At 37.3% G+C, this 25,929-nt stretch overlaps 1 protein-coding gene across 1 annotated transcript in view; it reads left to right on the forward strand.

The window, feature by feature from the left end:
- The window catches only part of LOC131066300 (rab GTPase-activating protein 22), a 263,646-nt gene that overhangs the window by 213,440 nt on the left and 24,277 nt on the right, over positions 1-25,929 (forward strand). The gene's annotated exons all lie outside the window — the stretch shown is intronic.

The following is a 25,929-nucleotide window of genomic DNA, read 5'->3' on the forward strand; positions in this document are numbered from 1 at the left end:
CTTGTACGGGTATCCGGTACTGGTTTGCGTATCCAGTACCGGAGGCGCCTGAGGATTCTCTGGTGCGTTTGGGAGACTTGGGTGGGAGACGGGAGCAAGTATCCCGACGAATCTTGGTCGGGAATAGTGACGCGCGACTTTTTCGCAACTTTTCCGCCCGTCAAAACACTGTCGCAACCTTAAAAAGTTTCTTTTTTTTAATCAAAACACTGCTGAACACGTCTGAGTTGCGCGAATTATTTTATTCGGGCATTTTTAACCATGCAAAGGGATTTTTGGGTTTTACGGGCGAGGAAGGGTAATCCGAATCGAATTTGTTCTGTGCGAACTGTGAAACAAAAGATAATCTGTAATCGCAATAATATTTTGATTTTCTAATTTTCGTTTTGTTTACCGTCGTTTTTTCATGGGTTCTACGATTTTTTTGGGTTATACGATTTTTCACAGTATATAAACTGTGAATGTATATACTGTGAAAAATTCATGGGAGCAAGTATACCATCGAACATTCACGGTTTATATACTGTGAATTTGTTTTTGCATTTATAATGTATTTCACAGTATATAAACTGTGAATGTATAATGAAAAAGAAAAATTTCACAGTTCATATACTTAAAATAAAAAATATTATCATTGCTTAAATAGAGTAATATTAAACAGACTAATTAATAATTTTCAATGTTTCATAATACTTCTAATTTAATTTTTTTATATACTAATACTCAGTATTATAAATATTTTTACCAGAAATTACTATATTATATAATAATTCTGGTAAATTACTAATTAGTAAAAAAATTTAAAAAATTATATACTCACACCTGCCAATACATGTTTCACATTTCACATTCTATACTCATTTCACATTTATGTACCTAAACTTCCTAGTTAATGTTAATTATTGTTTTGAAAGTTCAATGTTATTATATTAAATATTTTCAGATTTTCTATAAATTATTAAATTATATTAAAAAAAATTGGCGTCTCCAAGTACCCCCGTCTCCTATTTTGAAAAAATAGCCGTACCAGTACCAGTACCAATCTCCGACGTCTCCAAGTACCCCCGTACCCATGCAACCTTGCAAAATAACAAGTGCACCAGGCAAGAATTGCTCATAAAACTGAATAGATACCAAATATAGGGCAATTGAATCTATATTATGAATTAGATAACTGCTGCAAATGAAACTAATACATAAAACATACCCGTAGGTCCTCAACTTATTTTAAATAAAGATTTTTGGAGTTTGCCAGCCAGAATTGGGAAATGACTAAAATAGGTGTACAAGTCTAGGAAATTATTTCTTCAAGCCAGAAAAGTGATAGAATACCATGTATGTGCTACGCGTTGGAAATTGTGCAACCAAAATGCAAGAAGGAAGGCGTTTCAGCCCTCCAGGACAAAACGTCCCTTTCCTGGACCCCACGTGCCAAGCCTGAATTGTACGGCCAGCAACTGGAAATTGTATGACTGCTTATTGAAATGAAGTATGTTGCTAAAAGGGGCGTCTAACCTGATTTGCCCTTTCCTTTTAGAAAAATCTGCAATATCTGGATAAAAGAATCTCTGTTGAAGCACAACAAGAGTCTTGAATGAAGCCTTCACAATTGCAATAATTCAGCTGATCTTCCATAGCCTCACAATCACAAATCCACGAAGAATTTTCGTTCTCCAATGGCCAAACCTCTGAAACCCTTGTCAAAGAATTCCGCAAAGCAAAATAACAAGCAATGTCAAATAATCAATAATCGAGGTTGAATTGCTTGCTTTGTCTTTATAAACCCTAAAAGGCATAATTCTCCATAAAGTGTGATTTCCTCTAGAAGGGAGTTAAATACATTTAAAATGTATTTAATATACTTTATGCAACATTTGAATTAATTCCCCACTTGAGCGTACCCTTCTGATATTCACTTAATATTATTTAAGTGGCCCACTTTTTAATAAAGTTAATAATATAACTTTATAATAACTCCAAACGGCACGTTTCCCAAGAAAGTACGCCCAAAGTCATTTAAATACATTTAAATGTATTTAATTTACTCTCCATAGGGCATCCAAATTCACTTAAGTGATTTAATAAAAATCACTTTATCATATTTAAGTGGCAATTGATTTTAATAAAGTCACTTTATGACTTTATAATATCCATATAAGTTAATTTAATAACTTAACGACTAAAATATTAATATCTCCCTCAATATTTAGTCTTTTGACGTGCCGTCTGAAGTTGGAGTCAACACTGAATAACCCCCATGTATCCAGGTGCCCTGACTAAAGATAGCACTACTACCAGATTGACTTACTATAAATAATAAGTCCCTCAACTAAGTCCACATACTAACTGCAAAGGCGTTGGAAATGAACCCAAGACTGAATTGAAGAAGTGGAACTGCCTCTACGACTCTCTATCCAAACATGTTAGCCTATGAGAGTCCAAATAACAGGTTAACCTATCAGCAACTGATACTGTCTAGAGTGGGGACATTACAATCTGCCCTCCCCGAATTTGCTTGTCCACAAGCAATCTTAGAAACAAAATAACATACTATTCCACCCTGGTCCCAAGGGAAGAATTGCGTAATGTCCTTGCTGAAACAAACTAGCTCCTGTAACACCAATATCAGAATAACTGACAGTACCTGCCGAACCAAATCAATACCAACAACTGGTGTCGCAGGAGGAGACAACTCAAAAGGAAGTAACTCAAAAGACTGACAAAGTTTCCTTCCCAAAACTGCGCAAGGTGAACTGTCATACACACTATCTTACACATGCACAATTGAACTATGTATCCAGAACGGGTCATGCACATGAGGATCAAAAGTAAAACTGTAGGCACTCCTCATTGTGTAAACACCTGAAAATTCCTTAGTGAGCTTTGTCTAAAATCCCGAAGCACTAGAAGGGTCCCAAATGCTACGATGAATATTCATCTCGGTCAAGAGAGTGATCAACATCTAATCCAAAATGGGGATTATCATAAGACAATGCAACATCTGCCTCAAACAAGGGATTGTTCAAAAACTAAACAACACCTCCATGCTTATCTAAATCATACAACTCTGAACTGCTGGAGTCATGAGCGAACGCAAACTCCTCTTGGATCATCTCACGTTCCTTCTCCTAAATAATCTCATGCTCTATCTTCCTGCTTCCTTTACTAACGAGAGAGATAGTACGCAAGCTCCCATCTGCAGTTCCCCTCAACACATATTTCTTGCTATTCACCTCAAATTTCATTTCCAATCTAGGTACGTTGAGGGTAAATTCTCCAATGTGTTGGAGCCATTTCATACCATTGTGATATGAAGTTGTATCTTCCTCACTCACCTCATGATAAGCAACATCATGTGTGCTATCATCAATGCACACATCAACAACTAAGGTACTACTGCTATGTACCTCAGAAATGGCTCAACAGGTAAGGTAGAAACTGTTGATATTGATAGTATCTTCACACGCTTCCACCCCAAATGTAACTGCATGTCCATCCAAGTCACGATCCTAGGATTCATTGCCAACCCATGAATTTTCTAATTTATCTTCCAATGTCTGATTTACAAAATCAGACTTGTTGTGGCATGAATTTGCATCATATAATTCATTTCTAAGACCCAAATCTTGAGTGTCAACACTAGGGAACTCCATACGTCCATCTTTCACACATGGAATGACGGTTACCTCATGATAGTGCACAGAATTCTGAAGCTGCTACAACAATCAGAACTATTAGAGCTTGTATCCTCTGCACATTCCTCGTCTTTGACGCTTCCAACTTGCTTGCCCACATTTTCGTCATTTAGTAACACGTCTACATCATGATTAAGGTCAATAGTTTGGTTGTAATGTAATTCAACACGTGTATAAATCTCCTTAAACTTAATGGCTTCATCGTGGGATCCTCTTGGTCCTTCCAAATGATGTGACTCATGAATCCCATCATCTTCATGCAACAAGTGCATCTCCAAAGCTGCCTCCTTCATGGATTCCTCTAAAATGCATTTGAGGTCTTCATCAAGCTCCTTTACCTCATTATCTGTGCATTGGTGGTTAGGCTTCCAAAAACCATTGCAAGTGAAGCATAGACCTTGTCTTCTCATTTCATTCCTGCTCATTTCGGGAGTTCTTGTAACTTGATCATTGAATTTGGAAGTAGAACCACCTTCATAATCTGATTTAGTAGCTCTACCATACCTGCTCACACTATGCCTGTAATGTCCCTAATAGTTAAAGATCATTAACCTGCAAAATAGATTGTTAGAATACAACAAACATATATATATATATATATATATATAGAAGTAATCTAAATTGCAATCTAACTTTAAAATACTTACTTAACATAATCACAACTTTTATCTAATAAAAAGGATATGATTGCCATACGAAAGTATGTCCTTAGGCAGTCGTGAAGCTCGCCTTCTTGGAATCCATCTTGGTTCCAAGCCCTCCAGGAAGTCAAAGGTGAATTCGACTCCTATCTTGAATATAATTTCTTACATCCAAGCCCTCCAGGAAATCGAAGGTTAATTTGACTCCTGTCTTGAATGTAATTTCTTACATCCAAGCCCTCCAGGAAATCGAAGGTTAATTCGATTCCTGTCTTGGGTGTAACCTCTTACACCCAAGCCATCCAAGGAAGACCCTATGTCAATTCCTTGCCTTGGATGATGCATCCCATCATCCAAGTCCTCAGAGGGGACCGGCCAGATCCGTCTCTTCTTGGATGAACTTAGTCAACCAAGCCATATATATGCATATAGATATTCAGTATATACTGCCGTCCAGGGATTATCATAATCCCTCCTTTAGGCTAAGGGAATTTCTTCCTTATAACCTTCATCATATAATCACATTAATATTACATTTTATAATTCATTACTGTTTTCCATTCCATAATTTACGTCTTCATTTACATATTCTTTAATCTTTCTAATGATCCTAAATATACATACATATTCTACATAGATTCCTATCTTTATTGCTACATTCATATAAGTAATCATTACAGATATATGTATTCATAAAAATGCATGTGTGTGTGGCACACACGTCCACACACATATATACCTTAAGACTTCTTAACCCCTCTTACCTGTACGCAGATTGTAGCCTGCGGTTGGAGTTCGCATTGTAGATGTTGCCTGCAGATTGGGAGGCATACCATAAAGAACACAAATGTTACTTCCTGTAACTTGATAACAATTCCGATCTGATCTTATCAATGGTGATGTCACTAGATGCTTTTGATTCCTTCCCTTTATATCTCTCAATTTGAGGGAGAGGTCACACCTCTTCATCATGTATGCCCCTTGGCAAGAGACATACCCTTTCACCATTAGCACCCTTTGAAAGAGTGTAACTCTTCATTATTTCTACCATTTGAAAGGGACACAACCTTTCATAATCAGATCTACACTTATTATTTAAGTCAAATCTGCACTTCTCATCACCAAATTATCCCCCCTCTCAAATGAGGTTTTCTTCTCCCTTTTATATATCATTGTTGAGGGAGTCACAACTTTTCCTTTCATGTCTTTTGACTTTTCATTAACTTAATTAATTTTTTATTAATCATATTTAATTATATCATTTTATATTTTAATTTTATTATTATTATCATTTATTATTAAATTCAATTTCAAAGTGGGGATATTATTATCATTTATTATTAAATTCTATTTCAAAGTGGGGATATTACAATGCCCTTGACTGAATGTTTTCCCTTTAGATGAAATTGCCTCTTTATACACCCTCCTAATGTACTTTACCAACCCAATCCTGTCAGGCCTCAAGATAACAACAAAGTCCAGAAAATTATTATGAGAGTGCAGTGCTTTAAAAGCATCTGACATATTTTGATAGTCCTCAAGGAGTTGAGGAGTTTCCTGTTCACAACTTTCCTTCATCTCGATGGCATCCTGTTCGATCTCTTCCTTGGATTTCCCTACAATACTATAGTAACCCATAACTTGAACTTATGAGTGTTGGTTTCTCAAAATCAACTATGTGAGCTCCATGAATTTTTAAATCAAACCCCAACATGGTGGCAGGAAACCGCTATGATACCACTGTAAGAACCTTGCTGGTTCTAACTCTCCTGAAATACTATTCTTGATTTGTTTTTGGATTGTTCAAGGGTTCTGAACAATTTTGAATACAAAATAACAAGTGCAAGAGGAAAAAATTGCTCATCAAACTGAATAGATACCAAACATAGGGCAAATGAATCTATAATATGAATTAGATAACTGTTGCAAATGAAACTAATACATGAAACACACCCATAGGTCCTCAGCTTATTTTAAATAAAGAATTCTGGAGTTTGTCGGCCAGAACTAGGAAATTGACCAAAATAGGTGTACAAGTCCAGGAAATTATTTCAAGCTAGAAAAGTAATGGAATACCCTGTATATGCTATGCGTTTGAAATTGTGCAACCAAAATGCAACAAGGAAGGCATTTCAGCCCTTCAAGACAAAACGTCCCTTTCCTGGACCCCACGTGCCAAGATTGAATTGTACTGCCAGCAACTGGAAATTGTACGACTGCTTATTGAAATGAAGTATGCTGCTAAAAGGGGCATCTAACCTGATTTGCCCTCTCCTTATTGAAAATTCTGCAATATCTGGATAAAAGAATCTCTGTTGAAGCACAATAAGACTCCTGAATGAAGCCTTCACAATTGCAATAATTCAGCTGATCTTTCACAGCCTCAGAATCACAGATCCACGAAGAATTTTCGTTCTCCAATGGCCAAACCTCTGAAATCCTTGTCAAATAATTCCATAGAGCAAAATAACAAGCAATGTCAACTAATCAATAATCGAGGTTGAATTGCTTGCTTTGCCTTTATAAACCCAAAAAGGCATAATTCTCCAAGAAGTGTGTTTTCCTCTTGAAGGGAGTTAAATACATTTAAAATGTATTTAATACTTTATGCAACATTTGAATTAATTCTCCACTTGGGCGTACCCTTTTGATATTCACTTAATATTATTTAAGTGGCCCACTTTTTAATAAAGTTAATAATATAAGTTTATAATAACTCCAAATGGCATGTTTCCCAAAAAAGTACGCCCAAAGTCATTTAAATACATTTAAATGTATTTAATTTACTCTCCATAGATTAATTTGCTTTCCGGGCATCCAAATTCACTTAAATGATTTAATAAAAATCATTTTATCATATTTAAGTGGCTTTTAATTTAAATAAAGTCACTTTATGACTTTATAATATCCATATAAGTTAATTTAATAACTTAACCACTAAAATATTAATATCTCCCTCAATATTCAATCTTTTGACGTGTCGTTTGAAGCTGGAGTCAACAGTGAATAACCCACATGTGTCCAGGTCCCCTGACCAAAGATAGCACTACTGCTAGATTGACTTACTTTAAATAATAAGTCCCTCAACTAAGTCCACACACTGACTGCAAAGGCCCTGGAACTGAACCCAAGACTGAACTTAAGAAGTGGAACTACCACTGAGACTCTCTATCCAAACAAAATAGCACACTATTCCACCCGGGTCCCAAGAGAAGAACTGCCTAATGTCCCTGCTGAAACCAACTAGGACCTGTAACACCAACATCGGAATAACTGACAGTATCTACCGAACCAAATCAATACCAACAATTGGTGTCACAGGAGGAGACAACTCAAAGGGAAGCAACTCAGAGGGGTGACAAAGTTTACTTCCCAAAACTGCGCAAGGTGAACTGTCATACACACTATCTTACAAATGTGCCACTGAAATATGCATCTTGAAGGGGTCATGCACATGAGGATCAAAAGTAAAACTTTAGGCACTCCTTACTGTGTAAACACCTGAAAATTCCTCAGTGAGCTCTGTCTGAAATCCTGATGCACTGGAAGGTTCCCAAATGCTACGATCAATACTCATCTCAGGATTGGGGTCAGGAGAGTGATCAACATCTAATTCAAAAAGGGGATCATCATAAGACAATGTAGCATCTGCCTCAAACAAGGGATTATTCACAAACTAAACAATACCTCCATGCTGATCTAAATTATACGACTCTGAATCCCTAGAGTCATGAGCGAATGCGAACTCCTCTTGGATCATCTCACACTCCTCCTGAATAATCTCATGCTCTATCTTCTTGCTTCCCTTACTAATGAGAGAGATAGCATGCAAGCTCCCATCTGCAATTCCCCTCAATAGATATTTCTTGTTATTCAACTTAAATTTCATTTCCAATCTAGGTACGTTGAGGGTAAATTCTCCAATGTCTTGGAGCCATTTCATACCACTGTGATACGAAGTTGTATCTACCTCACTCACCTCATGATAAGCAACATCATGTGTGCTATCATTAGTGCACACATCAACAACTAAGGTACTGCTGCTATGTACCTCAAAAGATGGCTCAACAGATAAGGTAGAAACTGCTGATATTGACAGTATCTTCACATGCTTCCACCCCAAATGTAACCGCATGTCCATCTAATTCACGATCCTAGGATTCATTGTCAACCCATGAATTTTCTAATTTCTTTTCCTAAGTTTGATTTATAAAATCAAACTTGTTGTGGCATTAGTTTGCATCATATAATTCATTTCTAAGACCCAAATCTTGAGTGTCAACACTAGGGAACTCCATAAGTCCATCTTTCACACATGGAATGACGGTTAACTCATGATAGTGCGCAAAATTCTGACTGCTGCTACAAAAATCAGAACTGTTAGAGCTTGTATCCTCTGCACATTCCTCATCTTTGACGCTTCCAACTTGCTTGCCCACATTTTTTCGTTAGTTACTAACACATCTACATCATGATTAAGCTCAATAGTTTGGCTGCAATGTAAATCAGCACGTGTATAAGTCTCCTTAAACTTAATGGCTTCATCATGAGATCCTCTTTGTCCTTCCAAATGATGTGACTCATGAATCCCATCATCTTCATGCAACAAGTGCATCTCCAAATCCGCCTCCGTCATGGATTCCTGTTCAATGCATTTTAGGTCTTCATTAGTCTCCTTTACCTCATCATCTGTGCATCAGTGGTTAGGCTCCCAAAAACCTTTGCAAGTGAAGCATAGCCTTGTCTTCTCATTTCATTCTTGCTCATTATGGGAGTTCCTGTAACTTGATCATTGAACTTGGAAGTAAAACCACCTTAATAATTTGATTTAGTAGCTCTACCATACCTGCTCACACTATGCCCCTGACTGAATGTTTTCCCTTTAGATGAAATTGCCCCCTTATACACCTCCTAATGTACTTTACGAACCCAATCTTGTCAGACCTCAAGATGATAACAAAGTCCAGAAAATTATTAAGAGAGTGTTGTGCTTTAAAAGCATCTGGCATATTCTGATAGTCCTCAAGGAGTCGAGGAGCTTCCTATTCACATATTTCTCTCATCTTGATGGCATCCTATTTGATCTCTTCCCTGTTTTTCCCTACAATACCGTAGTGACCGATAACTCAAACTTATGAGTGCTGGTTTCTCAAAATCAACTATGTGAGCTCCATGAATTTTTAAATCAAGCCCCAACATGGTGGCACGAAACTGCTGTGATACCACTGTAAGAACTCTGCTGGTTCTAACTCTCCTGAAATACTATTGCTGATTTGTTTTTGGATTTTTCAAGGGTTTTGAACAATTTTGAATAAAAAATAACAAGTGCACCAGGCAAGAATTGCTCATAAAATTGAATAGACACCAAATATAGGGCAATTGAATCTATATTATGAATTAGATAACTGCTGCAAATGAAACTAATACATAAAACATACCCGTAGGTCCTCAACTTATTTTAAATAAAGAATTCTTTAGTTGGCTAGCCAAAACTGGGAAACTGACCAAAATAGGTGTACAAGTCCAGGAAATTATTTCAAGCCAGAAAAGTGATGGAATACCCTGTATGTGCTAGGCGTTGGAAATTGTGCAACCAAAATGCAAGAAGGAATGCGTTTCAGCCCTCCAGGACAAACCGTCCCTTTCTTGGACCCCACGTGCCAAGCCTGAATTGTATGGCCAGCAACTGGAAATTGTACGACTGCTTATTGAAATGAAGTATGCTGCTAAAAGGGGCGTCTCCTGATTTGCCCTTTCCTTATTGAAAAATTTGCAATATTTGGATAAAAGAATCTCTGTTGAAGCACAATAAGAATCCTGAATGAAGCCTTCACAATCGCAATAATTCAGTTGATCTTCCACAACCTCACAATCACAGATCCACAAAGAATTTTCGTTCTCCAATGGCCAAACCTCTGAAACCCTTGTCAAAGAATTCCATAGAGCAAAATAACAAGCAATGTCAAATAATCAATAATCGAGGTTGAATTGCTTGCTTTGCCTTTATAAACCCAAAAAGGCATAATTGTCCAAATAGTGTGATTTCCTCTTGAAGAGAGTTAAATACATTTAAAATGTATTTAATATGCTTTATGCCTTATTTGAATTAATTCCCCACTTGGCATACGTTTTTGATATTCACTTAATATCAATGAAGCAATAGTCTACAAAAAATCGCGAATATACCCGTTTAATCCTAAATCCTGGAACTAGCCAATTTTATTCCCCGAAAAAATCCCAATTCATGAAAAAAGCGTTGACCAAGCGTTGACCAAATTTTCAAAGATGTTTTGCATTTAAATCATGTTAAAAACCCCCAATATGGCAAAAAAATGAAAAAAATCATTGTAAAAACTTGCAAAACCCTAGAAAAATGCATGAAATTACTGAATTGCTTAGAAATAGGGTTGGTCAGAAACAAAATCAGAGTCAATGTGGAATCAACGTTGAAAAAGTTTATTATTTTGTCCATTTTCAGGGGGTTCATCATTCCCCACACTTCCCTTGTTCAAACCCACGAGCTCAACGACCTGTTGTGACATATTCACACATCGCCCCATTGCAAATGGGGACCCCTACTTTTTTTGCTTTCTGGGGTTCGCTTTCTTGGTCTTTAGGGTTTGTCTGTTAGCCTTTGCATTTTGAGTGTCGCCAGGGGATCAATAGGATGGTAGGCTTTGCTTGAGCGAGGTGAGTCTTTGGGGCCCTAGAATTAGGGTTTCTTTGAGAGTCTTCTTTAGGGCTTGGTTTTGCTCTTGTTGGTAATTGTGTCTTGCTTTGTGAGTGGGTATCATTCTTGAAGGTCTGAGTTAGGTCGAGTTGGTGAGTGATGAAGTCTGGAATGTCATCTTGATCTTCAAATGCCCTGAAATTTGGCTAAGTCTGGAATGTCCTGATCCTGAAATTTGACTAAGTCTGGAAAACTGAAGAATCCTCCAAAAACTAGATTTTGCAATATAACTCCTGGAGGTTCGAAACCACTCTCAAACATCCTGGAAGTATATATGGAATGTCACTTATACTTAAATGTTATATTCCATAAAATGATCCTGACGGAGAGTCCAAAATGTCAAATTTCGCTCCTGACCCTTCCAAAGGGTCCAAAGCGAATTTCGCTCCTGACCCTTCCAAAGGGTCCAGAGCGAAATTCTCCATAAGACATTCTACTTTGACCAAAACTTAGAACTAACGCATTCCCAGGCTTGAATGAAGGCAAAAGCACTTGTTTGAATGAAGAAATGCAAAAAAGTGAAGTCAGGATCATGGCCTAAGGTGAATTTCGCTCCTGACCCTTCCAAAGGGTCCAGAGCGAAATTCTTATTTCCTCTATTTTCCTCCTTAGCTTGACCAAGTTTGTAGACTTTTGAGGCATAATTGAGAAGGTTTGATGCAACTTTGCCTTGGAGAGGAGATTTTAGACCTTGGGATGATGGATTCTAGCCTGGGAGAGGAATTTCACTCCTGACCCTTCCAAAGGGTCCAGAGCGAAAATCCTTATAACCCTCATTTTCCTTCCTTGTTTTGGATGGGCATTGGTTTATTAGGCACTGTGTGTGAGTCTTGATGTGTTCTTGCCTTGAGAAGTGTTTTGAAAATTGAGGATCTTGTCCAAAAATAGGAATTTCGCTCCTGACCCTTCCAAAGGGTCCAGAGCGAAATTCTTCATACGCCTCATTTGCTCCCTTGTTTTGGATACCAACCTTGTTCCATGGGCGAATTTGGGAAGGAAATAACATGTCTCTGCCTTTTGAGGTGATGGAACGTAGAAATGTGAAGGATTTTGGCCAAGATTAGGAATTTCGCTCCTGACCCTTCCAAAGGGTCCAGAGCGAAATTCACTATAATCCTCATTTGCTACCTTGAATGGGCTTAAAACCTGGTTCCTCAAGTGGAAACCAATCTATATTTGCCTCCAGGAGAAGATTGAAGTTTGAAAAATGAGCAATTAAAGCCTAAATCAAGATTTTAGCTCTTGACCCTTCCAAAGGGTCCAGAGCGAAAATCAACCTAAGACTCATTTCTTGCCTTATTTGACCAAATTTTGATTTGCAAGGCATTTTGAAGGGAAGAGTAGACATGTTTGGACGTTGGAAATGTTTGAAAGCTTTGAAAAAATGAAGGATTCTAGCCAAGAAGGTGAATTTCGCTACTGACCTATTCTTTTGACCTTGTTTTGGCTTAAGACCTTATCCCTTGGGTGAAGGATGATGTTTAGTTACCTCTTGAGGTGATTTTGAGTTGGAAAAAAGAAGAATCAAGCCCAAATCATAATTTTCACTCCTGACCCTTCCAAAGGGTCCAGAGCGAAAATCCTCCTAGACCTCATTTCCTTCCCTATTTGACCAAATTGTGAGGTCCAAAGCATGTTGAAAGGGGAAATGGACATGATCTTGCCTTTGAGAGTGTTTGGAAGTTGTGAAAATGAAGGATTTTAGCCAGGAAAGGAAATTTCGCTCCTGACCCTTCCAAAGGGTCCAGAGCGAAATTCCTTATAAGCATACTTTTTAACCCTTTCTTGGACATGAAACCTTGTTCCTAGGGCAATGAAGGATGAGATTCTACCTTGCAAAGAAGTTTCAAGTTGAAAGAATGATGATTTTGGGTCAAGAATGAGATTTTCGCTCCTAACCCTTCCAAAGGGTCCAGAGCGAATTTTCTCAAAACCTCTCTTTGCTATCAATTTTTTGCTAGATCAAGTGTGGGCTAAGGTAAATTCAAGGAGAAGTTGCCCCTGAGAGTGACTTTAAGTTGCTAGAAACCATGAAAGATGCAAGAATTGAGCCTAGAAGTGATTTTCGCTCCTGACCCTTCCAAAGAGTCTAGAGCGAAAATCCTTAAAACCATCTTTTTTCCAAAATTTGAGCAAAGCCAAGCTTGGACAAGGGTGTGAGAATGCATTTGGATTGCCTTAGAGTGGATTTTGGTTGCCAAGAATGCAAATTTTGAAGCCTAATGAAAATTTTGCTCCTGACCCTTCCGAAGGGTCCAGAGCGAAATGCTTAAGATCACCCTTTTTCCTTACAAATCAAGTTAAGATTTTGGTTTTTATGACTTGGAGAGGAGTGAGGCAAGGTGTTCCAAGTCTTGGAGGTGATTTGAAGTTGAAAGGATGGTGAAATAGCCCTAAAACAATATTTTCGCTCCTGACCCTTCCAAAAGGTCCATAGCGAAAATCCTAAAATCTACCTATTCCTTTCAAATTTATGCTAAGCTATGCCTAGACCAAGGTAAAAGATGCCCTTGTGATTGCCCTTAAGTCGATGGTTGTCTCCAAAAGTAATGATTTTGGGCCAGAAGAGGAAATTCGCTCCTGACCCTTCCAAAGGGTCCAGGGCGAAAATCCTTCAATCACCTATTTTGCCTTGCAAAATCAAGATAAACTTGGGTTGGATGAGAGAAGAAAAGTGTTTCCTTGCCTTGTGAGGTGGATTGAAGTTGAAATGATGAAAAAAATGAGCTACAAACAAGAAATTCGCTCCTGACCCTTCCAAAGGGTCTAGAGCGAAAAACACTAAAACCATCCTTTTCTCCAAATTTTGTGCTAAGTCAGGCCTAGACTAGGGTGAGAGAAGCTATTTGGAATGCCTTGGAAAGATGTTTGACCTTCAAAAGTGTGAATTTTGAGCTAAAAGGTGAATTTCGCTCCTGACCCTTCCAAAGGGTCTAGAGCGAAATTCTTCATCTACCTATATCCTCCTTGTGTCAAGTCAAGACTTGGAGTCCTAAGGCGAAGTTGAGGTTAAATCGATGTTACTTTGCCTTACAAGATGAATTGAAGTGAAGAAAATGAAGAGTTGTGACCTAAAAGGTGAATTTCGCTCCTGACCCTTCCAAAGGGTCCATAGCGAAATTCCCAATTTCACTCAGATTGCTCATGATAAAGATCAAGGCGAAGAGTTGGTTGTGAGGTAATGTTGAAAAGAGGTCTAAATGAGCCAAGAATGCAAATTTCGCTCCTGACCCTTCCAGAGGGTCCAGGGTGAAACTCTTATGAAGCCTGTCCCTAGAAAGAATCTTGAGCAAACTTCATTTTGATGTCTTCTTGTTGATGATTTAAGGCATAGTTGAAAATCTTGGACTCGCCTCAGACTTGGCAAACCAAAAATTTGGACTCGGACTCGGACTCATGAAAGACTCGGCAAGGACTCGGCAAAAAAAAAAACCGTAGTTTTACAAAAAAACATAAAGAAATTAATGCATTTAGAGAACATAAGAACCATAATTGAAACATTACACATGTCACATACTCATAGTTTCAAACTTTCAACTCTAAAATGTATAATACCAAGATTTCTTCAATGCTAATTATGCTGTTATATGGAGCCTAATCAGACTCGGAGGTTAAATTTTCCCTACTTCCATCGGCGCAGTTTCCCCCTATATTTTTCGACGGGGGTTTGGGGGCAGCGCCCCCAAGTTGGGGTCAAGGGGCAGCGCCCCTTGCGCGCTCCCTGTCGCGATACAGGGCGGGGTCGAGGGGCAGCGCCCCGCGAGGCCAAAAATACTTTTATTATTTTATAATGATGTCGGGTGTTATTTTTCTTTTATTTTTCACTCCCTCAGTTATGCCAAATGAAGGCAAATTTTTTTTTTTAAAACTCAATTTTAAAGCTTGCATGACTTTTTTCTGGGTCCTGGCGAGTCCATCTGAAAGACTCGCGAGTCCATGCAAAAGATTCGCGCGAGTCCTTGCAAAAGACGCGCGAGTCTTTCAGATGGACTCGTGGCTCCCAAGGACTCGCGAGTCCGTGGTGAGTCCACGATTTTTAAAACTATGATTTAAGGTATAAAATGCTATGTCGAAATGAATTTATTATGTGTCCTTAATCATCTTTTGGGTTTGTTTTGCCGAGGAAAGAAGACCATAACAAGGACGACCTTCTCCAGTCTAGCATCATCAAGGACGACCTTCTCCAGTCCAGCATCAACAGGGACGACCTTTTCGGTCTAGCATCATCAAGGACGACATCTTCCAGTCCAAGGTACATCATCCATCCTGCACATCAAAGACAAAGGAAGATAAAGCAAGGGTTCGTTGAAGAAGCAGATAGTTTCAGAAGAGTTAATTAAAGCTAGCTTCTCAGCATCATCAAATTGAATATCTGCCAAGTTGCAAGTGTCAGACAAGGTGGCATCCCAGTCATCACTCCTCCAGTTGGATTGGTCCACCTCAGCGTGTCTAGATTCAATGTACCTGACTCATCAAATATGGCACAAACTTCGATGTACCAACCCCGGTTATCCATTGGTTGAATATTCCAGAGAAGACATGTGTCCAAATAATGCAATTATTTCATTGGCCAGAATTGAGTTTGTTGTAACAAACCCTAATTAGGGTTTTCATTGTAAGATCTTGGCCATTGATTTCGAATTGATCTGAGCCATTGAATTGTATTGAGGGCACTATATAAGCCCTGGCTCCTCATTTGTAAAGGCTAATAGTTAGTCAATAATAGCTAATAGTTAATAGTTAGTAAATAGAGGCCAGAATAGTAGAATAGCAATTAGAGTAGATTAAGAAGAGAAGGCAAGACATTGTTGCCTTAATTGTAAAGACTTCTTTTCATTGAAGATATGGTGGAATATGTTGTTTCTTTGCAATGTGCATGGTCTCTTGTTGAATCTTCATTTTTGATGATAGATGATTAGATTGAGTGAAGAAAATTGTTGAATCCACCTGTGTGGAATCCGTCTAGTCCATACCACTAGCCTTTTACTGATTGTAAGTGCGCCCTGCGTGGTCAACTGGCATAAAATGAGCTTAATCTCAAGTCGTTACACGTCTATTGTTCATGCATTAACTTGAATGATGATCAGTATCTGATGGTGTCCGATTTGAATATATTTGAAGCATTCCCCAGAAGATCGCACTGAGTTGTTGTTGAATTGTTCAACTTGATGGTGAGACTTAGCCCAGTAGGACTCCACCTAGTCATTCATCCATCTTCTTGCATTCTAGGTAGTAGAGTAGACTTCCTGAACCTTGCATCTTTTGTCATTTGTTTGTCTTCCAGTTAGTTAATAGGACCTGTGATTCCAACAAATCAGACGTTTAGGTCGTCAAGTGTAAGTCCCCTTGTGATTCCAGCAAAATCACATCATACCACAGAGAGCTTATCCACGAGTAGAGAACCTACATACAAGAACCTTGGAGTTGCCTCGACTGATCCTTCGGCGAGATCTTCAGCAGTCGGGAAACTTTGCTCAAGAGAGGATAAGGTACCTTTAGGTATTTTATTCTGTGTTCGCATGTGCATAAAAAACACATCAACACGACCCAACAAAGGTAGAAAGCCCATGAGCTCAATGGCCCAATAGGGATTTGAACCTTGGTAGCTACCTCACCAATGGAGTTTTTCTACCACAACACTAAACGTTCAAAGACATTATTAATATATGTAGATATAGATATATGATTTATGATTTATAATTGATATAGTTAATTTTTGCTCAAACAAAGACATACAATTCATTATGTGAGCAATATATCTAAAGTGCTCCACGAATTAAATCTGAATGACAACAAACAAGCTTACATAGTTGTAATAAAAGAGCCTCCAACACACAATCATTAAAATTTGTCTCTACATAAAATAGCAGTTGCAAGCTAGGTATTGCCAAAACCAGTGGCTTGCTAATCTTTTACTTCAGCTAAACAAATGCCTTTTGTTGAATTCTACCCCATATAAAAGACTTACCAATTGCCATCAGAGAATATAAAGCATTGCAACTATGGAATATGATTTGATAAGCTTTCTCAAATATTGAACTACCCCTAGAAAACTCCTTGCCTCAATCACAATGAAAGTCTTGGATCACTTCAAAATGGCTTCCACTTTTACTAAATTCCTAACGATTGTTGGATCTTTGTCTGATAAATTTTGATCTCAGCTACTTAATAGACTTAGCTAATCTTTGTTCTCAGACTTGGACAACTATTTGGTGAATTTGGTGACTGCCCTTTTAAAAAGTTAAATGAATATTCGCCTATGTAATCAGCAATATGAATATAAACAACAAAAATCTATTTTCTACAATTCATGGGTTAACTCCTTGTCTCAATCACAATGAAAGTCTTGGATCACTTCAAAATGGCTTCCACTTTTACTAAATTCCTAACAATAGTTGGATCACTGTCTAATAAATTTTGATCTCAGCTACTTCATAGACTTAGCTAATACCCCTAGAAAACTCGTTGCCTCAATCACTGTCTAATAAATTTTGATCTCAGCTACTTCAGAGACTTAGCTAAAACCCCTAGAAAACTCGTTGCCTCAATCACAATGAAAGTCTTGGATCACATATAAATGGCTTCTACTTTTACTAAATTCCTAACAATAGTTGGATCTCAGTTTGATAAATTTTGATCTTAGCTACTTCATAGACTTGGCTAATCTTTGATCTCAAACTTAGACAACTATTTGGTGTATTTGGTGACTGCCCTTTTAAAAAGTTAAATGAATGTTTGCCTACGTAATCAGCAATATGAATATAAACAACAAAATCTATTTTCTACAATTCATGGGTTAAACTCTATTTTATTTACTCTCTATATCTCTATGCTATGGAATTGCCCTTAAGTTTAAAAAAAAAAATAGGTTGTGTCTATTTTTCTACAAATTTTTACGATTTTTTAAAATCCAATTTCTTACCCATTTTTTCAAAATATCTTATACTTTTGGTTTGCCAATTTTTTCCCCAAATGATTTTTGTTACTATGATATAGAGCATTGCAATTGTGGAAATGATTTGATAAGCTTTCTAAAATATTAAATTAACCCTACAAAACTCCTTGCCTCAATCACAATGAAATTCTTGGATCACTTCAAAATGGCTTTCACTTTTACTATTTGTCTGTTAACTTTTGATCTCATTTACTTCATTGACTTAGTTAATATTTGATTTGACTTAGACAACTATTTGGTGTATTTGGTGACTGCCCTCTTAAAAAGTTAACTGATTATTTGCCTATGTTGTAATCAGTAATATGAATATAAACAACAAAAAAATATTTTCTACAAATCACGGGTTAAACTCTATTTTATTTTCTCTTTATATCTCTATGCTATGGAAATGCCTTAAAGTTATTTAAAAAAATAGTTTGTCTTTTTCTACAAATTTTTATGTTTTTCTTTTAAATCGGATTTTTTCAAAAAATCTTATACTTTTGGTTTGCCGATTTTTTCCCTAAATGATTTTTGCTACTATGCTTAATATTATTTAAGTGGCCCACTTTTTCATAAAGTTAATAATATAACTTTATAATAACTCCAAATGGCACATTTCTCAAGAAAGTACGCCCAAAGTCATTTAAATACATTTAAATGTATTTAATTTACTCTCCATAGTTTAATTTGCTTTCTAGGCATCCAAATTCACTTAAGTGATTTTATAAAAATTACTTTATCATATTTAAGTGGCTTTTAATTTTAATAAAGTCACTTTATGACTTTATAATATCCATATAAGTTAATTTAATAACTTAACCACTAAAATATTAATATCTCCCTCAATATTCAGTCTTTTGATGTGCCGTCTGAAGCTGGAGTCAACACAGAATAACCCCCGTGTGTCTAGGTGCCCTGACTAAAGATAGCATTACTGCCAGATTGACTTACTATAAATAATAAATCCCTCAACTAAGTCCACACACTGACTGCAAAGGCCGTGGAACTGAACCCAAGATTGAACCGAAGAAGTGGAACTGTCACTGAAACTCTATCCAAACATGTTATCCTATGAGAGTCCAAATAATAGGTTAACCCATCAGCAACTAATACTGACTAGAGTGGAGACATTACACTATCTTTTGTATCCAACCATGCCCATCTATATGCTCTTTTCTAGGCTGAGGTGTCTTCATGTAAGTTGCCACAACTAAGAAGAGATTGGTTTACAAAATTTACTGAGGACATAATTGGCTTCTATTGTTTTTAATATTGTTTAATATTATGTGGCACGCAACTGACCGGCACCTAGCTGAATGGGTTATTGATGCTAACAAGGATAGGGGGTCAAATTAATGACAAAACATCCTTGCAACCATGCCACAGGTTCTTTGAATAGATCCAAATTCAATATAAAATTCATCAAATAAATTCAGACATTTTCACTGAACGTGCTATAAATAGATATTGCTTCTACAGAGCAAACATCATAGACTAATATTTTATGCCACAAACAAACTATGATGGGCAGATTTTGACTGAACACAAAAGGTTACTGCAGGCAGCTATAAATCATGCTATGTGAAGCTACAAAACTTACTGTGACTCCTACAGGAAGTTACTGTTCATACCATTTGCAACTACAGAAACTAGTACAGGCAGATTTTCTACAACCATACTTACTTTTTCCAAGAGCCTTAGTCTTTTTCTGATAGATTATAAGCAACAAAGCAAAATTTTCTACTGATTGTTGGTTGAAAATTTTGTACACCTGGGGAATGTACAAAATTGTGGTTTCAGCCACAACATGTGAGTATGATACTCTCCTAATTAAGGGAAGGCTCCCCCTACCTATAAACTATTCTTAATCTAAAAATGGATGAGACAATAGTTGTTTCTTCTTCCTTCAAGAAAAACTATATTCTTTTTTTCTCTTTACAGAAAAGTGATGGCAATTGAGAATAACAACAATAACAACTTATAAAACAAAGTGAGAGAAAGGAAATGAAGTTTCCTGAAAGCACAAAGACTTCCGTCACTTCCTTCGGGACGAGACAACAATATCAAGCTCAAAGTCTTGAATATGTGAAGTCCTATCTACCCTTTTCTAAATTAATGATAACAAGAACAAAGTATGGCAGCACAAAGTCTGAAATATCTTATTCTTCTCTATATAAAACAACAAGAACTAGTGTGAGCTCAAAGTCTCCCAACTATTTCTTATCACCAAAATCTACTTCTACTTTCTCTCAAGAACAAGTGTAGACACAAAGTCCTACAACCCCTCTCAACAGAATATCTACTCTAACTGATATTAATCTCCAATACTTGCAACGCAAAGTCCGCAAATCAAATTTGATTAAGCTCTTATAGAAACACTAGCAAGAAAGATAATATTGAACACAAACTCAAGATATTTAGCACAAAGTCTCAATCCTTGAGCAATCTTCTTCAATTTCTTTCAACTTCAATTTACATATAAAAGCACAAAAGATGAAAATTTAGCAGAGATTACTTGCTTGCTTTTCAAAAGATGAAAATTTCAATAGACCCCCTCAAGTATTTATAGGAGAGGAGTCTTGAGAAAAAGGTGGGAGGGTCCCAACTAACTTGAGAGTTTTCTCAACCACCATGACTTATTCAACAACTAACTAAGACATATTCGAAGTTACAAGTCCTATTTTAAATTGACTTCGTAACTAGCCAACTTGTAATTACAAAAGTGCAAGTGCTGACTTGCATCTTACAAAAATGCTTTTACAAGTAAACATGTCAAAAAGGAAATTACAACTATGAAATTACAATTCTGAAAATACAACTAAGTGTTGAAAAACACTTAAGTTGCAGCATGTTTAGACATGAATCCTTCGAACTTCTGGATAACCGTCCGTTGCTCATCAGGATTCGGTTCGTGGGTGTTCTTGGCAACAATCATGGTCTTCACAATGGTATCATGGCACTGAAGAAGCGTAGAGTTGTTCTTCTCCAAAGTGGACTGGATTTCCTGCAAGAAGATTTGATGTTTCATTAAAACTTGAATTGAGGAAGCTGAAAATTGTTCACTCCACTCGTTATGAATCTTCATTTGTAGATCTACGAGAACTTCTTCTTCTGGTAGCAACTCCCCATTCTGATCCATGATATTGCAAGAGGCCTTCTCAGAGCGAGAAACAACACCTTGGAATACTTCAACTCGCAATCTCATAGCGTCATCAATATCATCAATGAGGGATTTGAGAACGAGGGCTTTGTTCTCTAGGAGCTCTTCACATTCTAGATACATGACCGTGGAAGGAATAATTTCATGCTCCAGAAGAACACTCAAATGTTGTTGAGGCATCTTGCGCCAAATCGTCAAGGTACCTTCAACCCTTTCCAGGTTTTGTTTGAAAGTCTTGGAGGCCTGGTTCAACTTTTCTCCAATGGTCTCCAACTTAATCATCATTTGGAATATGTCTTTTAGCACTTGCGCACACAGATAATGAAGTTGATCCACCCAAGAGTCTAACGCTTGTACCTTCTGAGCATCTCTTTCAACTCCTTGGACTGGTTCTTGTATAGTTGTGAAGGTTGAAGGATTGTACACTTCACTTGAAGACTTGGTAATCTTTTGGATTGCTGCAACAAGTTGCACATTTGCCTCTTCTAGCTTATCCTTCTTTGCTAGAAGTTCATCACACCGATGCACTAATGAGGCTATAGAATGTTGAGCATCATGTTTGACTACTTCATGCGTTTGTTTGCCCAACTCCACCCTTGTGATCCTGTAATCAACAACTTGCATCTCTTCTTGCGGCTTGTCTACAATGGGCTCAACAATTTCAGCCACCTTCATCCTGTTACTATCAACTGTTACCCTCGAGATCATCTTAGCCCTTTTGGCAACCTTGAGTTTTGATTGCTTGAGATGCTGGAAATCAAAGATGTTAGGAGAGATTTCTTGCTTCTTTCTTTTAGGTGTAAAAGAACTAAGCCATGGAGGTAAAGTCATTGATTCTCCTTGAGCAACGACTGAAAGTGAGGGAGAAGCAGTTTCTGTTTGAACAACAATCGTCATCTTGGGAGAAGTTATTGTTTGAACAACAACTATAGACTGCTCATTAATCAAAGGTTCTGATGACTGCACCATGAACTCATCAAAACTAGAAGCAAAAGTATTAATCTCTAACAAAGGGGCATATGCAGGATTATCCTCAAAGATATTCATCAAATTCCCTTGAAGATGATCAAGAGATGGCTTTGCAACTGAAATTGGAATGACTCTTTGAGGAGATTCACCCACTGAAACAAGAACAGTATGAATAGTGGAAAAAGCATCCACATTCGCATCAAGAGAAGACATAGGTAATTCTAGAGGAATCTGAGGGGGAACCTCATGAGGTGATTCTGAAATGGGTGACTCGAGAGCATTATGTGATTGTAGTTCTTCCTTTAGATCTTCAGCATCAATTACATAAAATATGAAGTTGAGGCTTTTCTTTCCCTCGAACTGTTACTTCTTCAAGAGGAAGAACCATTGCTCTGCTAACCTTCAACTTGATTCTTGTATTTGAAGATGATGCACCTTCCTTGTTGCCTACTTTGATTTTAGACTTGAGTCCGACAGGTCCTGTAGAATCATCTTCTTTTCCAACCTTGATCTTGATGATTCTAACATCGTTACCCTTGAGCCAAGTATTGGTGTTAGCTAAGATAGGCTGAAATCTATCAAGAATGGAAGTGCATTCCTTATGCGACTATTGAATTGATGGAAGTGGTGCTTCATCGACTCTCTTTTCAACATATTTAGGATCAAGTCTCTTTCCATCATCAATCATTCCCTCTAGAATGTTTACCAAGTTTAGGTCAACAATCTGCTCAAGAGTGAGCCTACAATAATCCATCTTACGAACCTCCTTTTCTGTATGGAGATCAACCCAAATGTCTTCTATTCGATGCACACGCGTGAAAGACTTTTTGATCTTCTCCTTCATGCCTCGGTAATCAAAATCTACTCTTGGCTTGAACCTCTTGAGTTTTATTTCCTGCATTTCAATCTCCATGGCCTTGGCTTTGGTGGATGTAATGAGGGAACAATGGCCAATTTTCAATGGGTTATTTGTAGAGATTCCCATTCCAACCTTATGGTTAACAAATTGATGTGCATGAACAGCCATGATCTGTCTTCCGAACTCCATAGGAATGATTTTATCAATTGGATATCTAGGAAGCATATATGGTTGGCCGCTACAACATCCAACTCTCATGTAGGCGAAAGTTGAGAATTGAAGGAATAGGCAGCCATATTCATTCACCTTCTCCGAGGCAGCATCTGACACTCTTCTGTTTTTCAATGTCTTGTCAAACAGGGACATATAATGACCAAAGAAGGCATCTTGGACCCTCCTGTAGTGCAATCTGCTAGGCCTTAAAGGCAATTGGTCATAGTAATCCCAAATGGGTATAAGCGAGCGATCGCCCTTGGTAGAAAGACCCGTTATGAGAAGGTATGTGGAACCTTATTGGAAACAGAGGTGACGGGGTTTGAAGATGCATTGAAACCCATAAGGGATTCATGGGCTGAGACAGGTGTATCAATTGTTTCAGATGGGTGGAAAGATTCTAAAAATCATCCCTTGATCAATGTCATAGTGGTGTCCCTTAAAGGGGCAATGTTTTTGAAAGCTTTGGATTGTGAGGTCCAAGTAAAAGATGGCTAATTTATTGTAGATATTCTCGTCTCTGTCATTGAGTCAGTGGGACCCCGCAATGTTGTCCAAGCCATAATAGACAATGCAAAAAAATGTAGAGCTGCTGGTTTGTTGCTTGAGGAATGCTATCATCACATCTTTTGGACATCTTGTGTGGTTCATTCACTGAATCTTTTGCCCCAAAAGATTGGGAATAAAATTAAATGGATCAAAGATATGTATGCAGAGGCCGAGGACATCCAGATGTTCATCACAAACCACCACATGTCTCAAGGGATTTTTAGATCCTTTTCGAATTTGGAACTATTGAAGGTAAGTGAAGTAGTAATTTAATTTTACATTTTCTGATTTTTTAAATTTTCAATGTTCATAATATCATTGTGTAAGCTATATTGTGTATTCTTCTTTAAAATTTGGTTTTATTTTTTAATCATTTTGGCATTAATTTGTATTATAGGTTGCTGAAACTCGTTTTGCATCAAACACAATCATCTTGAGATGACTTGTGAAAGTTAAAGTGGCACTTTGCAATATGGTGATCAACACAAATTGGACTATATGGAAGCAAAGCAGCAGTGAGAGGGCAACAAGAATTAGGGAACTGATATTGAATGAGTCATGGTGGGATCTTGTGACATATCTCCGTAGTTTCACTAAGCCCATTATGAGCATGATTCGCTATACTGACATGGATAGGCCTTGCATTGGTGAGATTTATGATGGCATTGACTCAATGCTTGAAAAAATGAAGTGCATTATAAATGCAAGAGAGAAAGATCCTGAGGAGAAATTCTTCAAACAAGTGGAAGCAATTGTTGTAGAAAGGTGGAATAAGATGACCACTCCTTTGCATCTTCTTGCCTATGCCTTGACACCAAAGTACTATAGGAATGATTTTATTGATCAACCAAGAAGGGCTTGCACCATGGAGAGATTTAGAAGTGTCTAATGGGTACAAGGCAGCGTTCCTTAGACTCTATCCTGATGATGATTTGCGAGATATTATTACAAATGAGTTCATAAAATTTGCAAATGGAAATGGTCTTAGTGTTGAAGGTCTTCATCATAGATCCAAGAATGATGCTCATAGTTGGTGTTACTTCCATGGCACATGCTTCCAAAACCTACAACCCCTCACTGACAAAGTTTTATCACAAGTTTAATTAATTAAAATTTATCACAAGTTTTATTCATAGTTTACTTTGTCTTCATAGGTTGCTAGTAATTTTTAATTTTATAAATTTATAACTTTAATTGTTTACTTTGTCTTCATAGGTTGCTAGTTCATCTACTTCAAAAAGAAATTGGAGCACATGCTCTTTCATCCACTCAGTAAAGTGCAATAGATTGCAATCAAAAAGAGCAGAGAATTTAGTATATGTGCTTTCCAACCTATGTCTTCTTACACACAAGAAACGTGACTACAAGCAAGGGGAAATGAAGATTTGGGATATAGAGCCATAGCATATTGATTTGGATGCTTCCACTTCTTAGTTTGTTGCATTTGATGACTCGGATAGCAAGCAAACTTTTAGTGCAAGTGGCCTTGGCATTGGTTCATCTAATGTCATTGTCAATGATGAGGAGGATGAGGAGAATGAGGATGATGAATTAGAGAATCCATTTGATGATTAACTTTAAATTGTTGAAAGTTGAAACAATGATACTTGAATATTTTATCATTTTGATATTAAACTTGATGTATATGATGCTATATATATATATATAAACCAAGTCATCGCATTCGGCGAATATGATGCATGAGATTCGAAATTCAACGAATTTTTTAAAAACTCAAAAAGTTCGCTTAAGTTTGCCTTAAATTCGTACCATAAATGGGTTCAAGGTTTTTTAATCAAAAACATATTTTAAAACAAGAGCTTCCTTCATGGGTTTATCTATTCACAGTCGTCCGATGCTGGAGAAGCTACAAGCGCGAAGAGGGGCAATGCCGTGTGAGTCCAATACGACCAAGCAACGCCTTGCAAATTTGAAAAGAGGCGACAACATGCAAGTTCAATGCGAACAGATGCAATGCTTGCAAGTCCGATGCATAAACCCTTCACCAACAACGCCTAGGATGCATTCGCAAGTCTTGCATGAATATATTTTCATTGTTTTAGTTTTCATTTATGTTTTTATTTTCATTTAAAAATACTTTTTCCTTTAAGTTTTTGTTGTTTTAATTTTATTTGTTGTTTTAATTCCATTAAAATTTAAAAGACACATTGTCAAA

This window comes from Cryptomeria japonica, chromosome 8 (assembly GCF_030272615.1).
Source record: "Cryptomeria japonica chromosome 8, Sugi_1.0, whole genome shotgun sequence".
Taxonomy (NCBI): Eukaryota; Viridiplantae; Streptophyta; class Pinopsida; order Cupressales; family Cupressaceae; genus Cryptomeria; species Cryptomeria japonica.